The following is a 16,901-nucleotide window of genomic DNA, read 5'->3' as shown; positions in this document are numbered from 1 at the left end:
TAAAGTTAAAATGCCTTTTGAATTTAAAGGCGGGTTATTCAGAGGGTTAAGCCTGCTTATATCAGCTTAGCGTTACGACAGGAGCTTTGGGGTGAATTGTTAAATCTTATCTGAAGTCATAGCCTGACTTCTTCTTTCTAGTGTTTTAAAATCTCTTAATTCACCCACAAAACACTTGAAGAAAATCTTGCGGTTGGCTAGTTTTTGCACTGAAGCCTGCATGTCTGTGTGGTCCCACAGGTGCTGTAACATTATCCGGGACAGTCTGTCTGAGCAGTCACCCTCACCTGGAGAGTCCTCACTCCACAAATCACTTCGCAGCTGCACGGACCATTAGGCAGACCTCTGCTCAGTGACCAGGGCCTCACTCTGAAGATCAGTGGAGACATTTAATCACAAGTTCTAAGGATTTTACACTAAACCCACTCAAGTTTTTTGCTAAACTTTTCCTCCAAAACAAAGAACACAAGAGAACTGGATTAAATAGCATTTGCCTACTTTATGGGCAAGCTAACTATCATATTAAGCTTAACTTAGACATAAAAAGATGCACTGGCTGCTGCAGATCATTGCAGCAACACAGCTACTGTAGTACCAAGAAGCCAAACCTGCCAATGCATGCGCCATATGTCTACCAATATGGTTCAGAGGATTTTCTGGCTGTTCAGGTTTTTACAGATGTGAGATATGCATCAATGATACAGGATACCTGGAAAAGCTTTTCATACCAAAACATATAGAGTTAAAGCTTCAGTTTAGTATTTATTGTGTAATAGATTTACAACATGTGATGGATCTTTAACGTACCATACCAGACACCATCGACATATTATCTGTTCTGTACTGCAATGCAAGGATGACAACTTAAAGATAGACTTTGCTCTAACTTTTATTACATTTGTAAATGGCAAAGGAACTATTATTAAAATAGTTGTGATTGTTTCGATAAACACATTTCTAATTAAATATTTTCATTGTTACATATTGTTAACATAATATTCATATTTAATCAGAACTACATAAATTCAATCTATTATTTATTTAATTCTTAATTATCAATATATCATATTATTTAGAGACATGTCTCACAAGTCAGTATATTTGAATGCTAAGTGTAACAGCTGTACCTCCAAGGACAACAATAGTCTAATTAAACTATTAATCTACATTTATTTTTGACATTTTTAAAACACTTCGTACACAATTAATGCCGTCACTGTGAATTATGCTGTTAGCCTGTAAGCTAACGTTAGTGGCTGCATCCCGCTTTGCATTGAAACGGCAGCTAGCATTAACGCTACTTGAGATAGCATTATGTTTGTAAAATGTATGTCATCTCAAAGGGCTTTTTGATACTTTAAAAGTGAGAAAATGTTTGGAAATGTCCAAACAAATAAAGCCTCTAACTTTACTTCTCAAATACGTGAGCTAAACAATGAAACATGTTCTTAAGTTTCAAGAATTTTTGTTTCTGATTCCTCGAAGCGCAGGCGTTAGGTTTACTACAACAGTAAAATCCAGTTTTTCACTGATGCATGAGTACTAATGACAAATATTAAAGTTTTTCAGTGATTCTAGGTTTACTAGCACTACATTAGCATAAAAGAGCAGCACCGTTTCTGGGTCATGTTAGCTTCAGCCTTCAGTCTTTTAATTACATCCTGTATGTAGCCATGCAGTGAATATTTAAAACTACTATTGCAAGATTCTTATTTTAAAATGATTCAGCTGAAAACATAAAGTCAGCAGGATGCAGCATTTGAAACAACTGACAGATACATTAGTCTAATTAGCAAGTAGTAAATACATTTATTGCAATGTGTCAGTGACTGTTGTCATTTCAGCTGTAAAAAAACAAAAAAAAAAAACTGCTGCTGGTTAGAAGTTAGAAGTCTGCCTTTCTCCACCTCTCTGAAATCAAAGACCCATTGTTTAAAAGTTACTAAGAAAAAGAGGTAAATTGCTGGAAACTGCACGCAAAAACTAAGAGCTTGACAGACACAGCAACAGTAACAAAGGGGGCCAACGGTCATTTACTGTGAACACAGTCAGTACTGTGAACAAGATTAGGTCAACGCTGCTGCATATTCAGCATGAGTCACCTCTGTGAAAACTTGGTCTGCCAAGGCAGGACGCACAGTTACAGCCGCTGGACCTGCTGAGCTCTGAGTACCAGGGTTCAGTGGTGATAATGATCGGTGACAGCCTGCCAGTCCAAACCAAAATAGGGTTTCCATGGTGCTGCCGAAACCAGCAGTCAAACAGAGAAAATCAGAGCTGTGGCTGCGAGCTACACGGCTCTGGCCGGCTGGAGGATTTCTCAGCTCTGCTGGGATTTAGCAGCAAACATGAAAGTGAAAGACCCGGGACCAGTATGACGGCGACGAGCAGGGGAATTCAAGAGTGATACTGAAAATGAAATAAACTGATGAATCACAGAATAAGGATGGAGGTGATCAGCTGACTGATACGTGAATTGTGAACATAAATATTTGTCTGCTGCTGTGATGCAAAGTGGAAAGCACCCATTCAGCATTACAGACCATATTTTGTATAAATGTGAACATCTCTCTGTAAGTCAGCAGTTAGTTCAAGGCAAAGTTTTTGGTAATTTTGACCTGATGATGAAAGAAATGTTTTTGCAGCTTCTCAGATGTGAGGATTTGCTGTTTTTCTTAAACAGCCGTATTATGCCGTTACAGTTGCAGCATCACAGTACGTTTAACCCTGTTCAGGACTTTCATGTTGCCATACGTAGAGGGTCTTTCGGGGTTCATTGGACCACAAGTTGGTATTCATTATAAACTTTTACGCTACGTTAAATACATTTTCTGATAAGTTGACATATTTTTGGTTCCAAACGCATGACAAATGTCCGTCTTTTTATATTTAAAAAAAAAAATCTTTAAAAAAAAACATATAAATACAATACCTGTTACCTAAACCAAATGGCCTGGGGTCCAAAAGACCCCAAAGGTCCTGAATAGGGTTAAAAAGCAAACTGCCTCCACCTCCGACCTGTCAGAGCTTGGACATCTACAATATAATTTTGCCTATTACAACTCTCATTTAAAATATCTGTGTTTAGACATAATTCCATTTTAGATATCTACAACATCACTGTGACTAACTTTAAAGTTAAGAAAAAAATGTAGATATGTTGAATTTAGGGGAATTAAACTAGAATATGACTGAGTATGAAACTGGAATTGCTACTAGGCATAATTCAGCTGCAGATATCAACCGTTCACATCGCCGGTATCTGCAGATGAACTGTAGATATCAGTAATGAGAAACACATGAACAGTAAAAGTGATGTCATTTGTCCTGGAACAATGACAATGTGAATATCCTGATGTTCTTTTTGACTATGAGAAACTGAACAAATCTGCAATACATATTCAGTCTAGCTATTAAATGTTAAAACGACTTGCAATAACAGTGTCTATTCATTTTATTGCTTCATTGTTACTCATTTTCAGCCAGCCAATCACATATTATACGGGTGGGATCCATGAGCCTGGTAACCAGGAAAATGGAGGAGAAGCTTCAGACATGATGTAAAAAGGTTGTTTTAACCCAAACTATGATCATTTTATAAACCTAACCAGGGAAATTTGGTACCTGAACTTAACCAAATGTGTCAACCAAAGCTAACCATGTGGGCCTGATGCCTGAACTTAACCACATGGCGACTAAAAAACTAAAGACAAAAACAAAACTTTAGTGTAAGAATACAAGAGCCACACAGGTTACATACACCTGTCTCTTTTGTGAAAGTTCTGCTGCAGATTTATGCCACCCTCGTACATCTGTATGTGGATTTTGGGGCTCTTTCATACTTCTAATACGTCACAGTTTCAGCTTTTGATGAGAAAATGCATCTCTTTCAAAATAAGAACGCAGTGTAGTTGTGTAGGAGTGAAATTTTGCAAGGCAGGGTTGGAATAGGTAATAAATTCATTCATCTATTTGAAGTCATTGTTGTTTCTCTCTAATATGACCTGGCTGGAACATGAAAGCAAATCCTGACTTTCAGCTGCGACTCAAACACAATACACAATCAAGAGTTATCTCGTTCATACAGCTTAAAGCCTTTTCCATGACCAAACTGAACATATGATACCGCCTTATCACACATCACACACAGACTGCCTATTGTGGCAGCCTTTCAGCATTAGCATACAGCTGTAAGTCTGAGTCTCTGAGTGACTCCAGTTTTATCAATATTCAAGCATGTCTGATACAACATTTGCCAGTAAAGAGGGGGAAAAAAAAATGGCAGGAGGGATGGCAGGGAGAAAAACAGGAGGCATAAACTGAAGTGAGCGTTGAGCACAAGCAGCCCAGCTTAATGAGCCTGCAGTTGCTCGGGGATGAGATAAAGTGCTGGAGGCCATGCAGCTGCAAAACCCTCCGTCTGTCTGCCGTCCACTCCCCTGAGACTGACCCCCAGCTCGCCACAAAGGAACAAAACCCACCGCAGATTCTTTCTCCTCATCTCACCCGACAGCAGGGTCCTCAACCCCCCCACATGCTCCTCCCTCCACGAGTCATTCATTTCTCTGGATGTCTCTTTCATTCCAGACAAGTGCAGGGCGAGGGCTTTGTTACTGCGAGGACCCCGCCATGCCGATTTCCCCATAAACAGCGGGTTGGAGAGCCGCTGGAGGCAGATGTACCCCCAGGAGAGGCTCATCTCCAGGAACCACAGGGAGGTCTGGAGGACGGGAAGAGTCGGAGGAAAGAAAGAGTGACCAGCGGAGCAAAGACTAGCAGGGGAGAGCAGGGAGAAGGGTGATTAGCTGCAGCGCTGCCTAATCTAATCAGTGTGCATGACTGCCCTACAGTGCAGCATGGAGGGGTTTGGGGTGGGTGCATGTCGAGAGCAAGGAAGTTTTGTCACGTATCAGAGGGCTGTGGAGGGTTTAGAGCTGAATCTGCTGCTTCAGAGCAAGAACAGAAACAAGAGGCCTCACAGGACAGGTCATCACACTCGTCCTCTAAAACCCCAGCTGGTCCGAAAAGCATGTTATCTTGTCAAAATTGGTTAAATAACAATGTTTACTGGAGGCAGAAACTTTAAAAACAGAAAGATTAATCAGAAACCCAACTAAATATGAGCCTAAAATCGTGATATTTCCAAATTTTCACATAATTCCACGTCTCCCTTTGGATAATTTGCCAAAATTAAACCATTTGCGGTAACCAGATTTACCAAAATACAAGATATTCGGTGCTTCTTGGCACAACCAGAAAGCTGATGACTAACTTAGCTGCAACCAACAGTAAAGTGAAAAAAAATTCAGGAACTTTTCTGTTGAGTTGCAGGCAGTGTTTAAGAGGAGACAAGTGTGAATGCAAATTAGACAAATGACAGCAAAACAAAACGTACCTGCGCAACAAAACAAATGCAGCCCAATTCAAAAATGGTATACAGAGGAGCAAGGTATCAGTAAGTTCCTAGAAGAGACATTCAGCATAGTGAAATATCTTTCTAACGCCAAGTTTGTAGAAGTTGTAAAAATGTAAGTAATAAGATATCTATAGCATGTAGAGCCACCATTTTTTTCCCCCAGTGTTGGTAACATTTGTGGCGAATTGGAAAAAGTTGTACAAGTTTTGCTTTTTTTTTTCCTTTTTTGTGTGATTCGTGTCACATCTACATCAGGTTGCAGAAAAGACATTTGTGACTGCCCCCCAATAGTTGTGCTGTTTCCATAGAGGTGCTGGACTTTATATTGCAGCGTAAAATGAGCCCACAGTGAGTAAACTGGTGCCAGGAGCAGAAAACGTCTGCATTTCAGTTAATCAGAAGTAACTGCATGTTAGTTGTTTTTGATTCAAGCCTGTTTTTTGATTAAACGGTGACAGCTTTAAGACAACAGCAGAGAACAAAAGCCTCTTGGATGCTTTCCTCCTTCTCTGTGCTGCGCAGACTGTGACACAGACTTTTCCAGAACCGGTCAAACAGCCCATCTCCGAAGGAGCTCTATAAAAAAAGAAACAAACTCGGACAAACGGCTGCTTTTAATTCACTCAGAAACACTCCTTTTAGAAGCTTGGAATGGAAAACCTTATAACGTAATGTGACCCAGTTTGGATTTGTCTGAACTTTAAGACTGCCTTCCTCACATTACGTCAATTTTACAGCCAAATAAACAATCTGTAGGGCAACAAAACACATATTAAATCAAATTTGCGTATGTGTTGGTTTCATTAGAGCACTTCCTGGATGCTCCTGCTCAACGCTTTATTGACCGCACTCGCTGAGACACAAAAGAATACCGCAGGGTGAAATAATGACCCAAAAAGAGATGGTGAAAAACAGATGTGAGAGCGAATGACCTAACTCCACGTACAAGTGCAGCAGTTACAGTAGTCCGAGGAAGTACGCTGCAAATAAACCGGCCTTGTTATCTGGGCCATCTACACTGGAGGATTTCCACAGCGGGGCTTTGCTGTAACAAACTGTATTCCAGATGTTAGTCCGGGCCCGCTGGAGTCATCTGGGTTAACCTTTGACACAAGAGCAGCCGTTCAATTAGAGGATTTCACACTCGGGTCATGGTGACACTGTGGCCCTGGCTCTGGTTTCAAGCACACACTGATAGTGCCCAGGTCTGATTTCCATCAGCAGGCCACTCAGCAATATTTACATTCACAGACGTATAAGAGCAAATGTTTATTTAGGCTCTGAACGCTTAGAGAAGATGTAGATCAAATCCCCCACTGAAAATAGTCGTCATTCCAGGAGAAATATACTGACCAATCCCACAAACTGCAGCCAGGATCCTGGATTAATGACAAAAGCACTGCCATCAAAGAGGCACGAAAGGCGGATGATGTGGTCTGCGTGAACGGGTAAGCAGTTAAACTTTTGTTTTATGTTTTTGTAATGTGCATTAAATGCAACTGCATCATCTGCACCAAGCAACAAAAAAAAGGGGGGAAGCTGGTAATATTTTTTCCATGCTTTGAAAGTTTACCATCCTGTTTAGGAAAGGAGTTTTCCAAAGCATCTGTGCTGTCAGGCTGCCAAGGCAGAGAAAAACGCATGTATTTTTTGCTTTTCTTGTGGCAGAAATGAAAGTAAGGAGGAAAGGTTCTGCAGGGTCATAATGAAGGAAGCTCGGGCTTTTTTTAATGGGCCAAACACGGGGCCCTGAGGGACCACATGCACTGGCACATACAGCTCAAACCACTGGCAAACCCCTGACAGCAACCGCCATCTTTAGTGCTCGCTCAGTGATGACCTAAGCATCATTAAACATCTGAAGCTCAGTTGCGTGCCTTTAAAAAAAAGGAGAAATTACAAAGAAATGGCTCAAGCTAATTACAGAATATAAACCAGAGACCACACAGTTGCTGTACTGCTGCAACCTCACAGCTGTAAAAGTGACAGCAATGCAATAAACGACAAAAGTTTAGCAACAAGAAAACTACAAAAAAGGGATACCTGTAGTGTCAGCAGAGAGCAACAACACATTCTCAGGAACTAGAACACTGCAATACAGGGCGTCACATGTAATGAAAGCAGGGCTTTCTTTATGTAAAGCTTTGATTGCATAAGCCCCTTTTAGACATGCATCCTTTCTGTTAATCCGACAGCATCAGAACGTTTCATGTCTGAAGAAGCATCCCGCTCACTCTTACTTCATCAGATCTCGTAACACATCAACATAAGTGTGAATTGTATGCAGTCACGTACAAGAGACATGCTTGGAGTTGTGTGGAGAGACTTGAGGAAGGCTTTTCCTACATTTCAGCTCCTATATTGATCGGAAATTTCACAGATCTCATTTATTTTGCCTCTAATTTCACATGAATTACAAACATCCATGAAAATAAAAAGACAGCAATGAGGAAAGAGACTGTAGGTCAGATTGGTGAAACTTGCCGATAATCAAAGTAATCCAGGTAAGCTGTCAGTTTGTTGCTTCCAGTTGTTTGTAGGAGTTTTTCCTCTGTGTTTATGACATACCTCCAGCATCATGGATCCAAATTAGTGTCTCCAAAGAGAGAGAGCTGCACACATTTACAGCAGTACCCTCATTAAGTACTTACAATTTTAAAAAATAGTCCCTGACATGGAGACAGGATTGATCAGGATCAGACGATACTGTCCGAACTTGTGTGTGTATTGTACCGTGGATCTATCCAACGCTGTATTGGATGTCATGAGAAACAGTAAAAGTGACTATTACGACGCAGCCATGTCACACATCTCACGTCTAAAGAGGACCCATATAGTGGTCATATAGAAAAAGGCATCCGTCCCCAGGAGACCTTTCTCTTTCACACACAAACACTGGGAACCGGTTCTCAGGTTTACTGTTGAAACACAACATGAAAACGAGGCGAGGATCTGTGTCGCACTTTGTCACGACCGCTGACAGACTTTTTCCCGAAGTCACAAAAGCAGAGCAACCTTAGACCTCCGATACGCCGCTGACACAAGAGGAAATCAGCGCGAGGATCAGGTGTTCAGGGTTAATGATGCTTTTCATGGGACTTTCAAAAGAAAAGAGTAAACTAAGAGCTGAGACAACGAGTCGACGAACCAACGCGTTGTTGCTTTTCTTTGTCATTTCTGGTGGTAAACTGAGTATTTGGGTTATTGACGGTTGGAGAAACAAGATAGTTGCGATGTTTCTTGTCATTTTCTGACATTTTCAAGGTCGAACAAGGGTTTTAAATCAGTTCAGTTCACAACATAAGTCATTGCAGGGTGCTTCACATTGTAAAGTCAAGACCTTATGATTGTATGTTATGGAGTAAAAGCAAATGATTCTCTTTGAGCAAACTTTCTGGCAACAGTTGGAGGAAAAAACTCCCTTTTAACGAGAATTTTAATGTTTCATATGTGTGCCGTTTCATCACACTTAATGAATAACAGCACAGCCGGTATAACAAGATGGATAGAATAAAGGATATAGGGTTGATTTTTTTTTTTTTCAAGGTTGCAAAATAGTTGATTAAATCTAAAAATTCAGCAAATATGTTGTCGTAAATGTGAAAACATGCTGCTTTTCCTTTCTCATTTCTGACAGTAAGCTGAATATTTGTCTGGCAAACTAGACATTTATGACAGTTCTCATCATTTTCTGAACATTAAAGACCAAACGAGAGTTTAAATGTTTCATATGTGTGCCTTTTGTCATCACACTTACTGAATAACAACACACATTGTACAACAAGCCACATAAAAGCAATGAAATATGTTTTTAAGTTGGACTAAAACCAGGGCTGCAACGACAGATTTTTTCCCATCAGAGCTGCAAACAGTTTATTAAATGAGTTATCTTTTTTTTTTTAAGCAAAAATATAATGTCACTGCTAAGATTTGCTGCTTTTCTGTCTAATTTCTTTAGTAAACTGATTATTTGTTGGCATTTCTCACTCTTTTCTGACAACTTAACGACAAAACAAGAGTTTGAATGTTTCATTTGTGTCTTTTTCATCACACTTACTGAATAACAGTGCAAATGATATTAGAGCAGTAAAAAGTTCAGTTGATTAAACATAATTGAAACTCTTGAAGGAAAAAATGTCAGTATGAAAATATGCTGATTTTCACTATTCACAGTAAACTGTGAAACTCTACTTGGACAAAACAAGGCTTTTGATGACATTAAACATGCTTCTGCTCTTATATTTATCTGTTTGGTTGAATCATGTTCTCCAACACCCTGAGGAAGTTTGAAACAAAGATGTAAAACACACATATGTGGATTGAAGCACCCTGATGAGTGTCACATTTGTCTGGCAAAGCATCAGTCTGCTGCCACGAGTTTCCCCTCAGGAAAGGAAACAGCACAAATGCAGAGATATTTGGCTGAAAATCTCTACATGTGTGACCGACAGGCTACAGACTGCTTTGGAGAAGAATAACGTCTCCATTGTCGGAGTTAGAAAAGTCAAACGTTGCCCTTGAGGCGCAGACACTTACGTGGAACTGTTGGCTGGATCTGTCGGAAAGTTGGAGGATCCTGTTTGGAGGATCTTCTCGTGTCTTCTCCGAGGTTTGTGCAGCTCGATCCTGGTTTGATTTCTTCTTCTTTCTTTCTTTCTTTTTTTTTTCTTTCCCTCAGAGTCGCTTCATCCTCCTCCACGTTTTGTCCGGGACCGCAGAAGAATGAATGGCTGCGTCCTGTGCGCCCAGACAGACTGAGCTGGATGGAGGGAGTGACTGAGCTCCGTTAGCGCCTCCCACAGCCACAGTCCGGCCTCCTGCTGGCCTCAGTGTGGGGACACAACAGGGCTGGGCACACATCAGCAGCTCAGCAGGGGAAAATCTCTCATTTCAGTCATATTTATGAGGACTGATTATTTTTAACGACAAGTTTTACTAAAGATCAAGAAAAAAAAAAAAGGTTCAATGTGAATTTAATCACTTTGGCACACTTAGGGTAAACTTACATTAGAACAACAATGAAAATACATACAAATAAATCAATTATCCATCCATCCACCCCTTATCTATACACTGCTCAATTCTCACTAGGGTCGTGGGGGGGCTGGAGTCTATCCCAGCGGACTTAGGGCGAAGGCAGGGGACACCCTGGACAGGTCACCAGTCTATCACAGGGCTACGGACAACCAAGCACACTCACATTCCCACCTACGGACAATTTAGAATCACCAATTAACTTCAACATGTTTTTGGACTGGGGCTGCAAGGTGGCGCAGTTGGTAGCACTGTTGCAAGAAGATCACCGGTTCACGTCCCGGTGGGGGCACCGGGATCTTTATGCGTGGAGTTTGCATCTCCCCGTGCAGCGTGGGTTCTCTCCGGGTTCTCTGGCTTCTCTCCGGGGTCTCTCCGGGTTCTCCGGCTTCCTCCCACAAGATCCAGCTTAATTGGTGATTCTAAATTGTCCGTAGGTGTGAATGTGAGTGTGCTTGGTTGTCCGTAGCCCTGTGATAGACTGGTGACCTGTCCAGGGTGTCCCCTGTCTTCGCCCTAAGTCAGCTGGGATAGACTCCAGCAACCCTAGTGAGGATTAAGTGGTGTATAGACAATGGATGGATGTTGTTGGACTGTGGGAGGAAGCCAGAGAACCCGGAGAGAACCCACGCTGCACGGGGAGAACATACAAACTCCACGCAGAAAGATCCCAGGCATCCTAAGCGAGATGGGAACCAGGGATCTTCTAGCTGTGAGGTGACGGTGCTAACCACCGAGCCACCTTGCAGCCCAAAGTCAATAATCCACATAAGAAATGAGTGAGGATAAAAAAGTCATTTCACCTTGATACGCATTAAATATAGAAAAGTACTGCACCATGCTGGGGATAAAGTTCTGAGCGGCTAAAGTGGACCAGGCATCACCACACAGGACCCCACACTGGCCTGCTTGCACCCCAACATCAAGTCCGCCAGGCCTCGGTACAGGCTGTAGTGCTTGTTTATAGAGCGCAAATAGATAGATTACAACATGTTTTTACTGGTTAAAATAGCTTTAAAGCACCACTAATGCAGTTTTCCATTTGCTAAAAAGGGACTGCAGCCCCTACATTATGCCTGAAATGTTATGAATGCATTAAAATTACTTGATTTCACTCATAAGGGTAATTGCAAAAGAGGCAGTATTGTTATTTAATGTCTAAAACCCATCTGTAAATCATTTTGACAGTCTAAACAAGGAGATTAGACACACCAAATAAGAACGGCCTGCACACTGGAAACAATAATAAAGTAGTGCTTGTAATCATTGTAATGTGATGCCTGATTGCCCTGTGGCAAAGTTGTTGTTTTGTTTTGGTCACAGTTATTTGGTTATATCAAAGTTTCTTAAAGACACAGCTTGGCCATCACCAAAGACATACAAAAATTGTGCATTTGAACGTTATTACTGTTGGACATCGATTGAAGCAACGATGCAAATAAACTGCGTAATATGATGGTAGCAAGAAGTATCTCATCAGTTTTTGGCACATGATCAGTTTTTGGGACAACAAGCGGAGGTGATGATGGATCCAGGCACTCACAGACTAACACACCTTGGGAGACCTGAACAGAAGCTACGGGGCTCCTTCATCAATAGATACGATTGGCTGTTTATGACTCAGAGAGGGTGCTCGCTTGGGGTTTTGGTTGTGCAACCAAACTTTGTGTTTTCATTATGTGTTTACAAGAAAAGTTTCTTATTATAACGTGACAAGTTTGTATCTCATATTAACCTGAAAACATCTTGTTATGACACTCAACTTTTCACCTTAAAACATGAACGTGATCTGTTTTTCTGATGTGGCAGCCGTACAATCCCATACATTAGTGATTCATTTATGTAAATAATAGTTAGTTACAGTGTAAACTGGATGACAGATTGTGGTTTTCAAACTGCACCCACTGAGTTGAATTATTTTCCAGCACTTTTCTTAAAATATTCTGAAAATGTGGTGTCTGCAAGGTCACAATCAGAATTTCAATTTTACGGTTTAAAGCAAATTATTGATTATAGCTGAACTTTGGTCTTCCATGTAAAATAGTCATAGGTATAGATTATAGGAGGACACGTCCACTCAGTATTTAGAACACATTCATTCATCACTCTTTTTTCTTGGGGGAGGAAACTCAGGCCTCACACTTAATGTGCTGCTCCAAATGTTTAAATGAAATCTACGCCCCTGAAAACAGTTGTTATTTTCACATGCTACTCAGCATCTCAGATTATCGCGGCCACTTTGTGAAGACCAGCTACTCACACGGTATTACACTTCATGAACATTTGAGCAGGCTACATGTCACATTCCCTCTAAATCTGAGTCTTAACCTTCATTGCGGGGCTAACAGCTGAGCTAAAGAGCCAACACCAGCCGATGCAGATTGTTCACATACTGAAGGCTCCATCTATTCAGGTCCGACGTGTCCGTCTGAATGCTGCACGGCAGAAAGCCATACTTAGCATTATTTCCAGACATGCGTCTATGCATCCCCTCCTTGGTCTGCAGTCCGCTATTGTTGCTGAATTCAATAGAAATGTATGGCGCCTGTTCACAGAGGACAGTGTGAGGATGTGCGGTCGGTTCATTAGAAGAACGGGAATGGTGCGAAACAACAGCTTTTGTGTGTTGGTGTATACGCTGCATGACAGTGTGAATGGACTATTTTGAGAGTGTTGTGACTAGGAGGGGAACAACTGGTGCCAGGCCCTCAGTGCCCTCCTCTGATTCGTGCTTCTTGGCCAGTCAAATGAAACTTGAATGGAGTGGAAACACAAGGGAAGTCTCATGACTCGGTTTGGGAGTTTCAGGCTAAACAACTGCACTTATTGTCAATAATAACAGCCCTGATGTTATCCATCCAGTTCCCAGAATCACTGTTACTCTGACTGACCTTTGGTTCGACTGTCACACTGAAAGCACTTTAGTCTGTAGTAGAAACACTTCAGCTGCCTCGATTAGATCACAGATTCATCCAGTAAACGTAGTTTGAGCAATAAGTTTAGTTTTGCTGTCTGAGATCTGAGTGAACTTTAAACCTCTGGAGTCTCTCTCGTCAATACACTGAGCATTTTATTTACAGTCACGTGACTTTATTTACTGTATACAGAGGCAGGCTGAGACCAGCTCTTAAAAACTGCAATGATTTACACAGAATTTCAGAAATGAAAGGCCTCAAAATTAGTTAGTTTTATGTAAATAGACTCTACTACAGTTCAATTCCATATAGTTACATTTTCTGCTGCATTTGTGTGCACACAGTGAAACAGTGTTTTTGTACAACCTCTGCTAATATTTCAAGCAATTACAGCTAAATATCTGCACATTTCTTGCTTGTTTTTATATATTTTTCAGTGGTCCCTGCTTTACCCAATTTCAAGTTTAAAAATGAGAAGTCAGTCTTATGGGAAAGTTTGTGCTTAAAAGGAGACCATGCATGTGGGGTAAGGGCAGTTTAAAAGGTTCTAAACTAAGATAGAATGAATGCAAAGGAAATAAAAATGAAACCAATATCAGCATGGATTCCTGTCTTTCTGCTGCAACATCCTTTATGGAATGCAACCGTTCCGAGGTTTTGTTTATTCTATAAACAAAAACAGTCCTTACACATATCAGGTATCAATATAACTACAGCAGAACAAATGCGTAGGTTGGGGATTAAGGGTAACTATTTTGTCTTTAAGGATCTCCTGAGTATATACACAATAATTATAGCATGCAGTAATGGTATTATTGGGTACCAATACAGTGAAACAAGATGGTGTTTACCTTTATCAAGGTCTTCTAATTGCCCCCGGTCATTAAGTGACATGTATTTGACATTTTACAAATTATTTCAAATATATATTGGAATTTGTTTCTAGGTCTAACCCAAAGAACACTCACTGACTTGGTATTTTATTGCTATTTCCTATATATAAACTATTTACACTGTTATTTTCAGGCTTTCCAAAGTCTCTGTAGCTACAAGCAAAAAAGAAGTTCATCCAGTCTCTACGTAGAAGTTGAGAAACCGTACAGCATAATCCTGCCTCCCCACTGCCTGCTGCCTCCAATCAGAGTGAGGAGCTGCTTTTCAGTCCACCAGGTGTATTTACTTTCTAGAGCGGCTTCTGCTAACTCTGAATGTCTCTGGCGCAAAAAGTTCACCAAATATTCAACTGTTGGCTGCAAAAGTGACCACAAGAGTCTTCATGCACTCCCAGTGTCCAACGAACTGAGGATCCAGGAGATTACAAGTATTTTTGATGGCTATGTCATCACGACAACAGGAAAATCTTTAGCGCTGTGCGGCTAATGGGTGGCACCCAATACCATTGCCTCGCAGCTAGAGGATCCCCGGTTTGCATCCCAGTTCGGATGCCTGGACTCTTTCTGTGTGGAGTCTGCATGTTCTCCCCATGCAGCGCTGGTTTTCTCCGGGTTCTGTGGCTTCCTCCCACACAGTCCAAGCACACGCTGAGGTTAATCAGTGATTCTAAATTGTCTGTAGGTGTAAATGTGCTTGTTTGTCTCTCTGTGTGGCCCTGCGGTGATCTGTCCAGGGTCAGCTGGGATAGATTCCAGCCCCCCAGCAACCCTACTGAGAATTAAGAGGTGTATAGATAATAGATAATGGATTGATGGATGGATGGATGGATGGATGGATGGATGGATGTGGCTAACGTTACCTTTAGCTTTAATCATAAACCCAAAGGTCAGAGGTGAACATGAAGAGTTACATTCTGCAAACATGTGAGACTCTAATGCATTAAACAATATAAGACACTGAATATGATGCCATGCTATGTTAAAAGTGAGAGGCATCTTCTGCTACATGGTGGTTTTATTAATAGAATCATGTAGCGCAGTCTAATAAGGCGTCCTGAACTTTTTTTTTAATCAGTCCTTGCTCTGTGGTGGTCTCCCTGCACTGTCGAGGATTTTTCTTTTTTTATTTTTAGGTGTGATGAGCTGTCGGATTTCCCCCTTTCCAAGCTCAAGGTTCAGCACATTCCTGGCTGCACTGGTCAGTATGATTTTAATCTGTTTTCACAGACAGGCGGCACAGACAGACACAATCTCATTTGGAATTCCTGCCCCACTTCACTGCGAGCTGGGAGACCCTCAGCCTCTCCTCGTGGACATACCAGAGGGGAATCAAGGGTGGCAGCCATACCACTTGTGCTCAGCCTGAAAACATCTGAGGCTGGCTATCATATCTTCATACTGTCATATCTTTCAGGGGCATCACTCCGGAGGCCTTGTCGCAGCTGTAAAAACAAAAACAAGAAGCGACGTCAGAGCCGGAGAATCGCAGCGTTGATTCAGCAGAGGCACATCAGAGCCGGAGAGGCTGTTTGTCACTCACACAGCTGAGTCAGAGTACGGGATTAAGTGTGAAAGAAACACCGAAACCACTTTGAAAAGTACGAGGAGGAGACGAGTTGTGACACTGCTGGCTGCTCATAATGACAAGAGGGGGGAAGATGGAGGAGCCTGTCAGGAGGGGCAGATCACCGCAGACGTGCAAAAGTGGTCTGAGGTGGAGCTGAGAAACTCACAGGCCCTGGTTTTACATGAACAGCAAGCGCTGGCAACGTCTAATTAAATGAACTATCCCCTCATCCTGAGCTGTAGAGTTTTGATTGTAGAGTAAACTAACAGAGGAGGCGAGTGACAAATTTATAGCCTCAGCGATGTGAGAAGCGCTTTCTCAGAAACATAAAATAATCATGTGGTATTCTGGTAGTCACCCATTTCCAAAATACCAGTTTGAATTCCATTTAACAGCCACTTTGGGAGAAAAGTGTCTTTCTTTTTTTCTTTTTTTAAAGCACACGTATATACGAGCAAAGTTCATACAAAATGAGAAACCACATATTTAAAAACATGAAAACACACTAAGAAATGACATATAAAAAGTAGATTAGCATTTAAAATTTAAGCAAGTAGCTGGCATCACACGTGTGCCAGGGGCAGACCATATGGGCAGAGTGTTAGCAAATAAATAATTCAGTGAAATTTGACCCAAAATCTCCACAGTTGCTCATTAATTAACTTCAATCTGGGCCTTGAAGAGGCACAGAATAATTAAAGCTAAAAGGCCCACTTGTGAACTTTTCCCAGGTTTTTATCGAGTTCACATGTCAACACTTGCATCTGATGAAGACCATGTGATGCAGCTGAAAGCTCTGGAAAAAGTCAGCAGCTGGATCATGAAACTGATTAGAGGACACTGTGATGAATGAAAATAATGTAAAAATACAGCTAAATTCTAAATACCGTAACATCTGATGGGTTTTTTTTTTTAGCCAAAAACAAGACATTACCGTTTACTACAATCTACTGTAGAAACTGACAGTGTGAATTAAATAAAACACAACAAAACATTGTATTGTTCAGTAGTGACCTGATTTAGGCAGCCAGCAATATAATTGATAATTTTACACTGATGCCCTGAGATAAATCACT

At 41.2% G+C, this 16,901-nt stretch overlaps 1 protein-coding gene across 1 annotated transcript in view; it reads right to left on the bottom strand.

The window, feature by feature from the left end:
* Positions 1–10,162, bottom strand: part of lhfpl2a (LHFPL tetraspan subfamily member 2a) — a 49,131-nt gene extending 38,969 nt beyond the window's left edge. Inside the window, exon 1 of the mRNA XM_008288583.1 lies at positions 9,953–10,162. The gene's annotated coding sequence lies outside the window, so the exon portion shown is untranslated. The remainder of the gene's footprint in view (positions 1–9,952) is intronic.
* Between the last annotated feature and the right edge of the window lie 6,739 nt (positions 10,163–16,901).

This window comes from Stegastes partitus, unplaced genomic scaffold (genome assembly GCF_000690725.1).
Source record: "Stegastes partitus isolate 25-593 unplaced genomic scaffold, Stegastes_partitus-1.0.2 Scaffold566, whole genome shotgun sequence".
Lineage (NCBI taxonomy): Eukaryota > Metazoa > Chordata > Actinopteri > Pomacentridae > Stegastes > Stegastes partitus.
The sequence above is the reverse complement of the archived record's forward strand: the minus strand, read 5'-3'. Positions and strand labels throughout refer to the sequence as shown.